At 37.8% G+C, this 16,956-nt stretch overlaps 1 protein-coding gene across 4 annotated transcripts in view; it reads left to right on the forward strand.

The window, feature by feature from the left end:
* LOC105470323 (glycogen synthase kinase 3 beta) overlaps positions 1-16,956 on the forward strand; it is a 264,548-nt gene that overhangs the window by 66,205 nt on the left and 181,387 nt on the right. The window lies entirely within an intron of this gene.

Below are 16,956 nucleotides of genomic sequence, written 5' to 3' on the forward strand. Positions count from 1 at the left end.
TGACAGTTAACAGCAAATGAGAGAGGCTAGTATTTCTGGTGGAGACTTAGGTAAACAAGGATATGAGGTGTTGATAGATTTAGGCCTTTTAATCTCTTGTAGGCTAGATGAATCTATGGCCTTAGTGGCATAGTCTGGAAAGTTTCAAATAGTTTGTTGGGTAAGGGCCAAGTTTCTCATGAGGTAAATCTGCCTCAGCAGGTTCTAGTTAAGGTATGATGAGGCTCCAGGCTGGTCTCTTCATTTCTTTTATCTATTAAATAGTAATAATACCTCATTAATTGTTATTTAAATGGACAGTCACATAGTAGTTAATTAAGTAAAGTTGAGTCTAAATAAACATACAGCCTTTTACGAAATCTTTTAAACATACATTCCAGTAAGTCGTGCTCTAGCCAACTTATTCTCTTGTCACTCTTTTGTGTACTGAATATAACAATGCCTAATTGAAGAATAAACGTTGACTATGAATGAGGCACTCAATTCATCTCTTTGCCGATTACACTCAATTTTAGAACTAAGGATAAATTATTCAAGAAATAGTTGCTGATTTTTTAGCTCAAAGTGTTCTGTAAGCATACTTGGATTTTTTTTTAGAACCCAGTGACAGTAATACTTCTTTGGAGAGAATATCTTTGAATATCTTTTTAGAACTTCAAGCAAATTTATCCTTAAAACATTTTATATGCTCAGTGTAGATAATTTGGAAATTACAGAGAGATACAAAAAAGAAAATAAAAATTTGCCTGTATTCTCACTATCTAGAGAAAACTCCTGTTTACTTTTTGGTGTGTTTGTGTAGCATTTGTTTTCAAAATTGGGATCACAATATATAGCAATTTGTAGCTATATACTCTGCCTTTTTATGTAATCTTGTGTCATGAATATTTTCCTAAACCATTAAATATTCTTGGAAAATGTAATTTTAATGAGTACATAATATTCTGTTCATTGTGAGTGTATCGTAGTTTACCTTATGATTCTCTGCTATTGGACGTCTGGATTGGCTCTAATTTATTGATGTGGTAAATAATGCCTTAATGAATATCTTTGTAAATCAATTATTTTCTTCCATTTTCTTTTTACTTTCTTTTGCCGTATTCCTAGAAAGGGAAGTACTGGGTAAAAGAATAGGGCTTCATTTTTGTTGCTCCTGCTTTTTTTTTTTTTTTTTTCCTGAGACGGAGTCTCGTTCTGTCACCCAGGCTGGAGTGCTGTGGCGTGATCTTGGCTCACTGCGACCTCCGCCTCCTGGGTTCAAGTGATTCTCCTGCCTCAGCCTCCCAAGTAGCTGGGATTACTGGTGTGCACCACCACACCTGACTACTTTTTTGATATTTTTAGTAGAGACGGGGCTTCACCATATTGGCCACACTGTTCTCAAACTCCTGACCTCAAGTGGTCCGCCTGCCTCGGCCTCCCAAAGTGCTGGGATCATAGGCGTGAGCCACTGTGCCTGGCTGCTCCTGCTGCCTTTTTTTTTTTTTTTTTTTTTTTGGAGATAGAGTCTTGCCCTGTGGCCCAGACTGGATTGCAATGGCGCGATCTCAGCTCACTGCAACCTCCGCCTCCTGGGTTCAAGTGATTCTCCTGCCTCAGCCTCCTGAGTAGCTGGGATTACAGGTGCCTGCCATCACGCCTGGCTAATTTTTTGTCCCACTGCTTTTAATGAAAATTATACTTCAAGATTTCATATTTAAAAATCAATGTGGGTCAGGCTCGGTGGCTCACGTCTGTAATCCCAGCACTTTGGGAGGCCGAGGTGGGTGGATCACTCGAGGTCAGGAGTTTGAGACCAGTGTGACTAACATGGTGAAGGCCCATCTCTACTGAAAATACAAAAATTAGCCAGATGTGGTGGTGCATGTCTGTAATCCCAGCTACTTGAGAGGCTGAGGCATAAGAATCACTTGAACCCGGGAGGTGGAGGTTGCAGTGGGTCTAGATGGCACTACAGCACTCTAACCTGGGCAACAGAGTGAGACTCTGTCTCAAAAAAACCAACAAACAAAAAAAAATTTGTGTGTGTGTGTGTGTGTGTGTGTGTATTTGGCGGTATAGCATTGCTTATTTCTCTGTTTCCAGCAGTGGTTTATTTTAGCATTGCTTATTTCTCTGTTTCCAGCAGTGGTTTATTTTTGTGTGGATTTGCAGACCCCCTTGCAGTAATAAATCCTTACAGGTTCTCTTTGGCTTGTACATTGAGAACAACTTCTATAGATTATAAACTACCCCACTTCTCTCCTGTATCCTTTGTTTCACTGCTCTTGCTTCAGCAGATGCCTTACAAGTAACTCTTCCTCCTTTATTCAGTGATTGTTTTTTCCTAACATCCCTTGCTTGATATTTGGGGAAAATTTTAAGGCTTTTAAAAAATCATATTTGAGAGCGCCTAGTTTATTGTATCCCTTGTTAACACCTTGAGTGTTTATTTTTTAATATTTGCTGATTTGTGAGATGAAATATGATAGGTATATTTGGGGGTAGGAGGAATGTCTGAAATAAATTCTTTCTTCCCAACTTATGATTTAATAAGAGCTGGAAGGGGAAAAGTAAGGTGTAAAACCCAGTGTTTGACATTTTTATCCTCTTAATCTGGCTACCGTCCAATGTACTTTCAGAGCTGAAGGGGCTCTAAATTTCGTATTTATTCAGTCCTTTCAGTTTACAGATAGGGAAACTAAGCCCTAAAAAGGACATTCCTTGACTTCCTCAAGGTCATAAGCCAAACAGTGTTAGAAGTTTGGCCTGTTTTTTCATAACTTAGTGTGTTGGTTTTTCTACAAACATCTTCTGCGTCTCTGCACCATGTGTTCCCCAGCCTGCCTTTCAGGTTGACTAACTTTTAGGTGACTATGTTTTTTTCTGTTTGGAGGCCTGGTAGACTCTTTTTTATCCTTCAGTTTAACCACAGTACTTTGATCATCCTAAGTCAGTTCTTGCATACATTGTACCTTTTTGCCCTGCAGATAGTGCTCTCAATTTCAAGGAAAGCTTCAAGGAAATTTTCTATTCATGTGTGGCATCTACTTTTGGAACAATAATTATCCTTATGTTGGATCATCTTTGTTCTTCACATTTATCATCTTCTCCAGAATTACTTTAATCTGTTAAGTGATTCCCTCTGCATTCACTATTATGATTTCCTTTCTTCCCTGCAATTAATTTTTCACTATGTTTTTTTCTGTTCTTTGCTGTTTCTAGTTTATTAGATCTCTGATGTTTTGTTCTGCTAAGAACAAACAGAACTGTTGTAGGTTAAAAAACAGCCCTCCAGAAGAGATCTGTCACCCAGGCTTATTGCAACTTCTGCTTCCTGGGTTCAAGTAATTCCCATGCCTCAACCTCCCAAGTAGCTGGGATTACAGGCACCCGCCACCATGCCCAGGTAAATTTTTGTATTTTTAGTAGGGATGGCCAGGCTGGTCTCAAACTACTGGTGTCAAGTGATCCGCCCACCTCTGTCTTTCAAAGTACTGGGATTACAGACATCAGCCACCATGCCTGGCCCCCAAAAGAATCTTACTATCCATTGGCAGTCACTCCCCATCTCCTGACATGCACTGCCTGCCTTAGACAACCAGGTAGATTAGTGAGTCTATCTTCATTCTATAGATTTGCTTATTCTGAACATTTCATATGAACAGGATCATACAATATGTAGTCTTGTGTGACTGTCCACTTATTTTCAATTTGTTAAACTCCTTCAAGATCTTTCTTTTTACATGCCTTCTGCCATTAATGTTATCTCTTCCCACCCCATTGCTTCCCTCCTCCCGCTACCCTCTCACACTTTTTAGAATTTCAGCTGAAATACTACTTTTTCGGAGGGACCTCCCCTAATGGGATTCTAGATACTCCATTATGGACTTAATTGTGCCCCACCATTCTCTTTTGTCTCTCTTCATTTATTATCTAATGGAGCAGTTATTTGTATAAATAATATCTGCTTCTCTCACGAGGTAGGGAGTTTGTTATTGTTTTGATAAATACTTAGATGAACATATTCAGGCACTTTACCCAGTGGGAGGGGAAAGAGATTTTCAGAGAAGAGAGATGTGTGTACGTATGTTAACTATTAACGTAGCAATGAAAATGTAAGCTGAAAAAATAAAAATTAGTAGTTAATTAGGCTTTATGTATATAGACTGGACAGGTACCATAAAGAATGTGTATTATACTCTCCCAGCAATATCATGAATCTGGAATTTTTTTTTTTTTTGGGACAGGGTCTTGCTCTGTTGCCCAGGCTGGAGTGCAGTAGTGGCTCCAGTAGTGGAGAGCATACATGACTCACTGTGGCCTTGACCTCCTGGGCTCAGGCACTTCTCCCATCTCAGCCTCCCACTGTTGTGTGCCACCATGACTGGCTAATTTAAAAAAAAAAGTTTTTTTTGTTTTTGTAGTGACAGGATCTCGCTATATTGCCCAGGCTGGTCTTGAACTCCTGGGCTCAAACAGCAGTCCTCCCACTTGGCCTCTCAAAGTGCTGGGATTATAGGTGTGAGCCATTAAAACCTAAGACTGTTAAGTGCCAGCTTAATTTTTGGAGTCCATTTATGTTGTTGGTTAGAATATTTGGAATATTTACCCTACCTGAAAAGTTGAATAAAACTGATATATTCTGTTTTAAATTTCAATTCAGCAGTTCAGTTTTTCAGGCTCATTTGTAAATAATGGTGCATATTGCCTACATGGGTCACAATTTATTTCAGGAAGGTGCTGCATCATCTGCTTTGATGGAGATCTTAATGAAATTGGCTGCTCTTGACCTCTGAGAGTCACCATTTCTTCATCTTTTCATGGTACCTGGATGGTCAGGTACACTGTTCTCTTCTCCGTTAGTGTTTGCTTTACTCTTTAGTGGATACTAGAGATACCTAGGACAAAGGTTTGTGACGAGGGTGTGTGTATGAGGGTCTTAAGATAAGGAAAATAGTATTTTTCTTCTTGATTAAATTTAGGGGGCATCATGAAATTTAAGTAACACCTTAAGGGTAATAGGTCAGATGGCTTTTTGTTGACATTATTGATCTATAAAGTTATTGCTAGCACTGTGTTTACCATATTAAGTATTAAAACCTTATATTCTGTGGGACTCTTCACATGGGTATATAGTTTCAGTTTTTATAATGGAAATTGGTGAGAAAAAAAGGATGACTACAAATTTTTGTTTTGTAGTTAACTTTTATTACAGTTTCATCTAGGATGCATGAAAGTACATGGAACTTGGGGGCTGTGTTGGACATAATCTTGGAGGGACACAGCTCAGGAAAGTCTTCAGCGGAACCTTGGTCTTGTTACTTGCATATAGTCACATCAAACCTTTTTTTTTTTTTTTTTTTTTCTTTTTGAGACGGAGTCTGGCTCTGTTGCCCAGGCTGGAGTGCAGAGGCCGGATCTCAGCTCACTGCAAGCTCCGCCTCCCGGGTTTACGCCATTCTCCTGCCTCAGCCTCCCGAGTAGCTGGGACTACAGGCGCCCACCACCTCGCCCGGCTAGATTTTTTTTGTATTTTTTTTTTTGTAGAGACGGGGTTTCACCGTGTTAGCCAGGATGGTCTCGATCTCCTGACCTTGTGATCCGCCCGTCTCGGCCTCCCAAAGTGCTGGGATTACAGGCTTGAGCCACCGCGCCCGGCCACATCAAACCTTTTAAAGTTTCCACTGATTTTTTTTTTTTAATGAGTATGTGTTAAATGCTTCTGCAGGTTGTAGAGGTATGGTATAAAGAAATTCACCAGCAGTCACAGCTAGCAGACTTGGGCTAGTCCTATCCTGGTATATCATTAAGTCAGGTAGTTAACAGTAGGAGATGACAAAGACCATTTTAAAAAGGGCAGTTAGGCATGTACATATTTCCCAAGGATGAAAGTTCTGTTTCAAGGGAAATTGTTTCCTACTTTAATGTCCTTATCTACTTTTGACACTGCAAATAATGAGTAAGCAGTGTGGGAGACACACTGCTTTGGCGTTGGATGTCCTAAGATGTTATTCCATGACCCACCAATAAGAGGATCAGTCTTATTTTATTTCTCAGGCAGTGGTAAAGGAACCGAGTCCCAATGGTAGACCCACTGTGAGTACAGGATTGTGTTATTCCAGTGGCTTTTATTTAATAGAGCCCAGTTAGCATCTCTTCTAGTAGAACTTTGTGGGGAGAAATGCTAAGTGGACTGCTTTGTGAATTGACCCACTTAATCTGACAGTACTCTTCCTCATTGAGGAGGTGGACTTGGACATGCCCTATTTGAACGGCATTGCCAGGTTCTCTAAAGGCCGGTCTTTCTTTCTTTCATTTCTTTCTTTTCCTCTCTCTCTCTCTCTTTCTTTTGTGGGGAGAGGATTGGGAGATGTTAAGCAAGCTTTTAGAGGGAGGAAGATGAGGCAAATATAAATACCAATATGGATTTGATTATAAGTAACTGTGATCAGTTGGGACAATGTTATTTAATATATGCATATATTGACAATATTGTGGGTTTGGTTCCAGACCACCATGATAAAGCACATCACACAATTTTTTTTTGGTTTCTTAGTGCATATAAAAGTTATGATTACACTATACTGTAGTTTATTAAGTGCAGTAGCATTATGTCTAAACAACCTTAATTAAAACATCCTTTATTGTTTAAAAATGCTAATAATCTGAGCCTTCAGTGAATAGTCATCTTTTTGCTGCTTAGTGTTGATGACTGTTGACTGATCAGGGTGGTGGTTGCTGAAGGTTAGGGTGGCTGTGACAATTGTTTAAAATGAGACAACCATGAAGTTTGCTGGATTAATTGACTTCCTTTCACGAAAGATTTCTCTGTAGTATGAGATACTGTTTGATAGCATTATATTTGTTTTAGTTTTTAAAAGAGATGGGTGTCTCACTGTGTTGTCCAGGCAGGACTCAAACTCTTAGGCTCAAGTGATCATCATACTTCTGCCTCCTGGTTAGCTGAGGCTACAGTAGCCAGCACCCCAGGCATTATAGCATTTTAGTAGAACTTTCAAAATTGGAATCAGTCCTCTCAAACCCTGCTGCTGCTTTATCAGCTGAGATTATATCCTAAATCCTTTGTTCTCATTTCTGCAGTAGTCACAGTGTGTTCACCAGGAGTACATTCCATCTCAAGAAACCACTATCTTTGCTCATTCATAAGAAGCAACTCCTCATCTGTTCAAGTTTGATCACAAGATTGCAGCAGTTCAGTCACATCTTCAGGCTCTGTTTCTAATTCTGGTTCTCTTGCTATTTCTACCACATCTGCACTGACTTCCTCCACTGAAATTTTGAACTCCTCAAAATCATCCAGGAGGATTGGTATCATCTTCCAAACTTGTGTTCCTGTTCCTATGAATCATGAATATTCTTAATGGCATATAGAAGTTGTTTAGTGTAGCCATCTTCATCAATGGTCTTAGCTAAATCTTCTGGATAACTTGCTGCAGCTTCTAAATCAGCACTTACTGCTTTACTTTGTGCTTTTATGGTATGGAGAGGGCATCTTTCCTCTACTAGCTTCAAACTTGGCAGCTTCCTCACTTCTGTCGGCCTTCATAGAATTGAAGAGAGTTCTGGCCTCGCTCTGGGTTAGGCTTTGGCTTAAGGAAATGTTGAGGTTGGTTTGGTCGTCTGTCCAGACCACTCAGACCTTCTCCGTATCAGCAATAAGGCTATTTTACTTTCTTATCATTCATCTGTTCACTGGAGTAGCACTTTTAATTTCCTTCAAGAACATTTCCTTTGTATTCACAACTTGGCGGTTTGGCACAAGAAGCATAGCTTTCAGCCTGTCTGGGCATTTGACATATTTTCCTCATTAAGCTTAATTATTTCTAGCTTTTGATTTAAAGTGAGAGACAGGTGACTCTTCTCTCACTTGAACACTTAGAGGCCACTATAAGCTTATTAATTGGCCTGATTTCAATATCGTTGTGTCTGAAATAAGGAGCCCTGAGGAGAGGAAGGGAGATGAGGGAACAGCTGGTTGGTGGAGCAGTCAGAGCACACACAATATTCACATCACCGTAATGAGTATAATAATAATGAAAAGTTTGAAGTACTGCAGAAATTACCAAAATGTGACACAGAGACATGAAGTGAGCACATGCTGTTGGAAAAGTGACACTGACAGACTTGGTTAACATGGGGCTGCTATAAACCTTCAATTTGTAAAAAAACATAATTTCTGCAACATGCAATAAAATGAGGTAAGCCTAGATATTTTTCTCTTAGGCATGTTCCTTGTCTTATTAACTATAAACTTAGCATCGTTACTAATGAAGTTGTAAACTAGAATTTAATCAGTATTTGAAAATGTATGGTATCCCTTGCAGAAATGGAGTTAATGGCAGAACTCGTAGTTATTACCTGCTATTTTATTTTCCATAGTTAATTTTAAGAGGTTCTTATAAAGTTGTTTGGAGATACTCTATCTTCACAACAGTTAAAATTGTAATATTTTAGGCATATCTCCTCCTCCTATTTTGTTATACGGAAAAGCTTTAGCTGATAAACAGATTGCATTCTAAAAGTTCATAAATTATTTTGGAACTTAGAAAGTATTTTTCCGTAGTAAGTTTTGTAAATAAGTAAATACAAATAGGTTCCCAGGCTATCCTACAAAAGCCTAATGAAGCCATAGTTAGTTCAAATATCTATATACTTACAGTGACACATAATAGAAAATAATATGGCAAGAATAGTAGTTAAGCAAAACCAAAACACTGTTAAGAACTAGTTTTGAAAAATTTTCTTGTATGTGATTGATAAAGGGATGTAATCAGAGGGAGGTCAGGCGTAGAGACTTGCAGGAGTCTGCCAGGCCTTTCTGTGTCCTTTCAGGTACTTTATAGGTTGATGGCATTTCTTTCTTTTGATATTGGTATACAGCAGAAATGCTATCTTTTTGCTTACCAGCTATGGTTAAGGTTGTATTTTAGGTCCTGAGTGGAATGAAAAAGTTAGAAAAGAAATAGTTTCCTTAGATAAAAAGATATGAAAGAACAATGGAAGATAGAGTAACCTAGGATGTGTGTTTGAAAAAGAAATTGTTTGAGATAGATTTCATTGACATACAAATAATGCAAGTTTAAGGGAATGGGGTAGAGTATAACATGTGAATGATTCCTGATGAAGGAGAGCAAAGATGTTGATAAAGTGTGTTGGGTTAGCAATCCTTATGCTGGTCAATAAGTGGTTTTGAATATCTTTGGAAGCTATTTAGAACTGGGAATGGGGAGTAGAATGCTACTTTGGTATTTTTATATGAACTGTTTCAGTATTGTTTTTTCATAACATGGTACAACAGCTCACCAAAAATAATTAAATAGCTTGATATACATTTGGAATGTTTTTTGATGTATTAAACTATTATGAAGAAAATATATTTTTTGAATGTATGAAAGGTGAAAGTAAAATACTGTACTTTAGGTAATTCAACAAATGCCTACAATTATTATGTGATGAGAGAGATTTGGTTTTTACATTCTTTTTTGTTTGTTTGTTTATTGATTAGAAAAACCATGCTTCCTTTTTCAGTCTCCAAAATGTTTCTTATTTAGAAGAAACCAGTGCAAAAAGAAAATCAGGAAATGTTCCTTCTATTCCCACAAAAGTAGCAGCTGTCGTTAGGCTATGTATTATTACTTAGTATTGTGATAAATCTGTTCAAGTGTTTAAATGTTTGCTATCTGTTCACTGATTTGATTTGCCTGAGGGGAATTTCTGGCGCTCTTGTTACTTGTTTTAGATGATTTGTCTCTCAGGTAGCTTCGTATATCAGCAAAATGACACAGTTTTATATTTAAAGTTATTTTTTGCAGTTTATATTAGAAGATGTAAAGACTTACTCAAAAGGTATGGTTATATTGGACTGAGTTATTTTTATGGATTTATTTTAGAATGTAAATTGTTCAACTCACTTTCACTTTTATAAGTATTGGAAAGTATACTAAACGTAGGAATTGGATGAGGCAATTTGGATGAGTACTATAAGACTATAGTATAGTTTTTAATACTATACAGTCTAAACTGCGGTGTTATACTAAACTATAGTTTTTAATACTATACAGTCATTGCTGTTATACATGGGGCATTGGTTCCAGGACCACTGGGCACGTCAAAATCTTTGCATACTCAAGTCCTGTAGTTGGCCCTATGGAACCACTGTATGTGGAAAGTTGGCCCTCTGTATATGTGGGTTTTACACCTTGCAAATACTGTACTTTTAATCTTTTAATCTGTGTATAAGTGGACCTGCGCAGTTCAAACCCATATTGTTCAGGGGTCACCTGTATATAACCTCGAGCAATTTTACTTATTTTTTGAGTCTCAGTTCCCTCCTCCCTGATTTAGTACTGGTTTTTCCTCCCTTGTAGGACTGTTGCTTAGATCAAATGAGATAATGGGTCTAAGTGTGCTTTTAAACTGTAAAGTGCTTCACAAATTTATTTGTGATGATGAGTGATGACGGTTTGGTGATCATGATTGGTTCTAGGGAAGACTGTCAAATATATGAATTTTGTCTGCATTATCTTCTCAATCTGTTGAATTGACTTCTGTCTTTTAAGAGGGTGATGCAGGGTCCAAGGTCATCTCTGAGGTGGAAGTAGAGGTATTTATTTTGGTGACTTTTAGACTTTAGCTTCCAAAGTATAGTAGAAGCCTATAGAAATTTGTCACTTATAAATGAACAAATATTTTACAGACTGCTATCTGCATAGTCATAAAATGGGACTCCACTAGTGTGTGATAACCGTAAGTGTTGCCCTCATGGATTGGTTGTTAGTTGTTAAATTGTAATTGGTAAAGTATGTAGGACTGACAGAGTAAGCAGTAGTCTTCTGGGAGGAAACAAATCCCATCCTCTCTCCTCCCCTCCCTGCTGTTTCAATTCAACAGCAATTTTTAATTCAATAACCTCCACTTTAAAGTGATCAAAAATGTGTGTAGATTTGTATGCTGTGCTATGGAAAAAGCAGTTTAGATTAAGGAGTGCTGATGTCTTTGCATATTTCAGGAGAGGACAGGGTTAGGTAAGCTGTTACAATGGGGGCATTTGGGTTGTCAGAATGCAATATTGAAGATCAAAGGGATGTGTGGTAGGCCAAGAACAGACCTAATTGATTTAAAATGTATATGTAGAGCACTGATCTGGTATTACTGTCACTAAAGACTACAGTAAAATATACCCGCTTTTTGAGATCTGTTTTCTGGCTTTCTTCTGGCTGCTCAAGGTTGATGTTTCTAGATGTGACCGCTGATGGGATCAGTGAGTGAGTAATTGTATTTTTAAAGGTAATTGTTTACGTCTTTAGTTTAAGTACTTACCATTTGCTCTTTTCATCCATGTATGGTGTACTAATTCTTTGATAATCTGGTAACCTTCCTTCTTAAGAAAAATTTAAACGTAGTATCCACCCTTGCCCTCCAGCTTATAAATCAAGCGGATAAGCGTGTTTAAGAGTTAAAAATTATAATGTAAATTCCTAAAAGCCGAAGATTTTTGTGCGCATGCTGTAAGCCTTTTAGATGTGTATGGAAAATAAACCTGTTTCTAAAATACGTCTTGAAATTATTTCAAGTGAGGACTTAAGACCAAGTGAAGTATTTATTCACTTTGGGTTTGGTTTGATTTTATTCCAGTTGAGTGAAGTTAGAGAAAAGGAAAATACACTTGATTCCAGTTTATGGCTTATAAGTAAAATAATGTAAGTTCAGACTGTTGGAAATTAGCATGTTTCTGATTTTAGGTTTATTGTTTGGTTTAAAGTAAAATTTGGTTTTGAGGTAAAACGAAGAAGATAAAAAATTGAGTCAATTAAAATTGGCTCAGAAGAAGTATGGATATTTCAAAGAAAAAATTGGGGTGGCTAATAGATATTTCCCTCAGCACCTTTTGTAAGATATTTGGGGTTTTAGGTTTTGCTGAACACAAAAAGTTGGTTTCGGGGCCTAAATACCTATCTCTTATCTTTATGACATGGTCCTTAGCAAAGTAATGTAGTAGGGCACAAGTTTTGCAGTAAATGGACAGGTCTGAATCCTGTGGGTATGAGTTATTGAAGGGATTACTTTGAGCAAATTATCAAATCTTTTTGAACACCAAAATTTTCTCATTTGTTAAATTGAGTGTTCTGAGTATGTCGCAGGCTTTTTGTAGGAATTAAATGGTGTGTTGTGGCTCTTCAAGTGTGGTAGCTGAACCTGCATGAAGAAGCATTTGAGGTGCTTATTAAAAATACAGTTTTTGGAGCCCCACTTCAGAAATACTGACCTTTTGGGGGATATACTCTAGAGTCTTCATTTTAGTAAACTCCCAGGTGATTCTCATGCCCACTGTGAGTGGTGCTTGCAAACTGTAAACAGTTCTCAATGAATATACTTACATAAATTGAACTTAAGATCTCAGATTTGTCTCCTGTCCAGTTTTTGTCAGTTGCTGCATATTGATGCTCTAAAGAAACCAAAATTGTTTGGAGAAGGGTTAGAAACAGAGGAAATTTCCGACCCATACCTAAATACACATGTGGGACATTGAGTCATTTGTTTTGGCTGCTCGTTGTCACCATGTTTTCAGTAAGCCCTCCATTCTGTTTTACTACTTGTAAAGTCTTTTCTATGTACCTTTTTCTCGGGAATTTATATCTGACCAATGACAAGCATAGGAATAAGCAAAAGCACTACTTAGTTTTAACATGAAGTAGTCAGCTTGCAAATCCTAACAATTCTGCTTGAATAATTCTTACAAGTTCAGTGGCAAACCTTTGCTGAGCACTTGCATTGTGCTGAACCTTGTGCACATGGGAAATGTGAATGATTCCAATAATGTCTAGTTTTTCTTATTTATTTATTTATTTGAAACAGAGTCTCACCCTGTCACCCATGCTGGAGTGCAGTGGCATGATCTTGGCTTATTGCAGCCTCCGCCTCCCAGATTCAAGTGATTGATTCTCTTGCCTCAGCCTCCCTAGTAGCTGGGATTACAGGCGTGCACCACCATGCCCAGTTAATTTTTTGTGTCTTTGGTAGAGATGGGGTTTCACCGTGTTGGCCAGGTTGGTCTTGGACTCCTGACCTCGTGATCTGCCTGCCTCTGCCTCCCAAAGTTTGGGATTACAGGCGTGAGCCACTGTGCCCGGCCAATGTCTGGTTTTTCTAAGAGCTCTTAGTGAAGTAAGGGGTTCAGACTTTTAATTATAGGACATTGTGCTAAATACCGTGATAGGGCACATGTGAGTGGTAAAAGAGCATAGTGGAGCAGAATAATATATTCTTTCCTATTTCCACTGCTAATAATTCAAAGTTCAAAGAAACTGTAACTTACTGAGCACTCACTACGTGGCATGCATTTAAAAAACCTATGTAACCTATGCTATTCAATCATCACAACCCTAAGTAGCAGCTGTCTCCATTTTATAGATACTAAGTAGGTTGAACTTGTGATATAAACCTTTGTATGACTTCAAAGCCCATATTGTTTTCATTATGCCTCTAAGGACAAAATTTTATTTTTTTAAAGAAGGGAGTGTTATGATTCTTCAGAATTGATGTCTGTTAATTTCAGTAGCATGATGTCTTCCTGTGATTGAAAATAACTCTGGAGTCTTTATGTCATCTCGGTCCTCTGCCACCCTATGTTTTCCTTTTCATTTCTAAAAGTGATAGACAAGGCAACATCTCCAGAAGCCAGCCTGTGTGACATCTGTCCATTTTGTTTTCTCTGTCTCTCCTTTTGTTTACTCTTCCTATCCCCAAAGGAAATTTAGTAGTTGTTCTGTTTTGTTTTTCCTAATCTCTTAGATTAGAATCATGTGAAGATGAATGGTATCTAAGGGAAAAGGCCCTATTAGGAAGATTTTTATCACATCAAGTTTACATAGAAATTGCCCTGGAATTTTTATCCTGCTGTTGATCATTAGGGTTGATTTGATTCATTCAACTACTTGGTTGATATTTGTTGTCTTTCTTTGTAGTTTCATTTGTTCCAACATATATAAGCAGTTGTGCTCTCTGGCTAGAGCTTCCGCATCATAAAATAAAGCCCCTATTTTAATCACAAGAATAAGTTCATTTTTGAATTTTCTAACTCTGATCCCATGGGGCCCAGTTTTCTACTTTTTATTTCCTTTGCTAATTAATTTTTATGTTGTTTTCTTGTTTCTAGCAGTTTGTTTATTTTGGGGAGAACATCTTTGCTTTTTAAAATTAAACTTATTTTATTTAAAAATAAATAGAGACAGGGTTTCACTATGGTGCCTGCTATGGCCTTCCAAAGTGCTGGGTTTGCAGGTGTGAGCCACCGTGCCTGGCCCAACATCTTTGTTGTTGTTGTTGTTGTTTGTTTTGTTTTTGCTTTTTTTTTAAATAGAGTCTCACTCTGTCGCCCAGGCTGGAGTGCAGTGGTATGATCTTGGCTCACTGCAACCTCCGCCTCCCGGGTTCAAGTAATTCTCTTGCCTCAGCCTTCCAAGTAGCTGTTTGTATTTTTAGTAGAGATGGGGTTTCATCATGTTGGCCAGGCTGGTCTTGAACTCCTGACCTCAGGTGATCCACCCACCTTGGCCTCCCAAAGTGCTGAATTACAGGCGTGAGCCATCGCGCCCTGCCAACATCTTTGTTTTAATAGGGTTTTTTTTTTTTTTTTTTTTTTAAACCTGGATTCTTTGAATAGAGTTGAGCTTCAACTTAATCTGAAAAATTTGCAGTGGCCAGAGTTTCCTCTTCTGACAGTCTTATTCATACCTGAAGATGAGGGTCTTTTGAGTAATTTATATAATCATATTTTTCAATAGCGTCATTGTTGTAAACATCTTTTAAAAATAGCTGTGTGTTATTTCTCTGCATGATACAGAAATAATTGGCAGTGCCTTTTCCCCTGCTAATACTGTTGTTAGAAAATGTGAAAATGCTTTGTGTCTTCTGTGTACTCATGTGCTGATTTCTCTAGGCTTTTGTTGCAGACTTTTAACTTTCTGTTATTTCTCCATGGAGACTTCATTCTTGAGGTGAAGGAAAATTTTTACAGAGGCAGTCATTGCAGACTTAACTCTCCACAGCAGGGTCACCAGAGTATTAGACTGTGGCATAACTTTTCTCAGTTTGTAGTATAGCTTATTCATATTCTCTAAAAGACTCTCAGTTACAAAGTGTCTCAGTTGTTGCTTTTTCTCAGCACTGGATTTTAAGAACTAGTCTCCTTGAAACAAGAAACATCAAATTAAATGCCTTTGTTAAATGAACAAAGTATGCTCAGCTTTGAGATTTATCATTTGAATAAAATTAGAGTGTCAGTGCCAGACACCTACCTACTAAATATTTAAACATCCTTGAAGTGGACTTTTGGCTTTTGGATACTCCCCTCATATCTTGGATGTGGTCAGTGTCACCGTGTTCATCGCAGGATTGGTCTGAGGAGTGACTTGAGAAGACTTCAGAAAATATGACTACAAAATGTTGTTTACAGGTACAATCCTGTTTTTAAGAGATTGAGAACTAGGCTGTGTGTATCATTTTGGGATATGCCTAAACTTGCCAAGACTTTTGTAAAAATTGTATTCTAGACTGGATGCAGTGGCTCACACCTCTAATCCCAGCACTTTGGGGAGGCTGAGGTAGGAGGATTTTAGACTTAAGACCAGGAGTTAGAGACCAACCTGGGCAACAAAGTGAGACCCTCTCTCTCCAAAAAGTTAAAAAATAAAAAATATTAGCGAGGCGTGGTGGTTTGTGTCTCTAGTGCTAGCTACTTGGGAAGCTGAGGCAGGAGGATTGCTTGAGCCCAGGAGTTCAGTGTTACAGTGAGTGAGCTATGATCACGTCATTGCACTCTAGCCTGGACGACCCTGTCTCTTAAAAAAGAAAAAAAATTATTCTGTATTTAACAGCCTTCAATAGAACATGATTGTTCTTTTGTATACCATCTTTTTATTGTGTCATGAGGAGTCTATTCTGGTTTATGTATTTAAGACTTATCTATTATGGTAAAGAGTAGAGATTTAATGCTGCTTTTTAATTATGTAGGGAATTTGTACAATGTGAGTGAAGTCCTCTGACAGGAGAGAGGGCCTGAAGCTGAACTAGTTCCTGCTGCTGTGCTGTTGTACCTTCAAGGTAGTTTCGAAGACCAATTTTATTATAATGCCATATAATTAGTTTGGAAATTACTGTTTCATGTATGCTAGGAAAATTTAGACCTGGACAAAATGGTTATTTTTTGTTTAAGCAGATTTGTTACGATTTCTAGTTTTTCTTGAGGATTTTGGTCTCTTGGAAGCAGTGCTATGGTCTGAAATAGCCCAATTTGTTGTAGCAAATATTAAGTTGTTTGGATGTCACAGAATCAACTGTTGTACATTTTTATTTTTCATATGGTTTTGCTTTGGTATAAATTTCAAAACCTAAAGTTGCTAAAGTGTCTCTGGGAATAGGTGTTGATATTAAGGAGTACATGGTTGAGGCCAGAAAACTATAAAAGGCTGTTGATTTATTCTCTTACTTCCTATTACTCTGGAGCTGATCCTTTTACATTATGTTATCAGAAACATTATCTTCTTTTTTTTAAGAGGAGATGGAGAAAAGAATATGAAGTTAGTGGTAGTAGGAAAGTTTTAAAATATAGCAGAGGCAGCATGAGGCATGTGATGAGTTCTGCTACCTAAAGCTTTATGATAAATTAATCTATTATGGGTATTAATGTAGATGAAACAATGTATGGGATCATTCTTTGTAAACAGTACAGTTTTATACAGTTGTTATCTTATTGCCAGGTTGGCTAATTCTAATGCCAAATGGTAACGTGCTTTTCCTTGGCATACTAGCTGCTGACTGACCCATGGCGCTACTAATATTCATGCTAAGTCATACCCCATATTGGCCTGCCATTCTTTTCAGCTCTGCTATTTCAGATCTCTGATAGAACAGTCTGAAGAATGTGATAATTTCTGAATAAAAATTCTGGGATAC

This window comes from Macaca nemestrina, chromosome 2 (genome assembly GCF_043159975.1).
Source record: "Macaca nemestrina isolate mMacNem1 chromosome 2, mMacNem.hap1, whole genome shotgun sequence".
NCBI classification, from domain to species: Eukaryota; Metazoa; Chordata; class Mammalia; order Primates; family Cercopithecidae; genus Macaca; species Macaca nemestrina.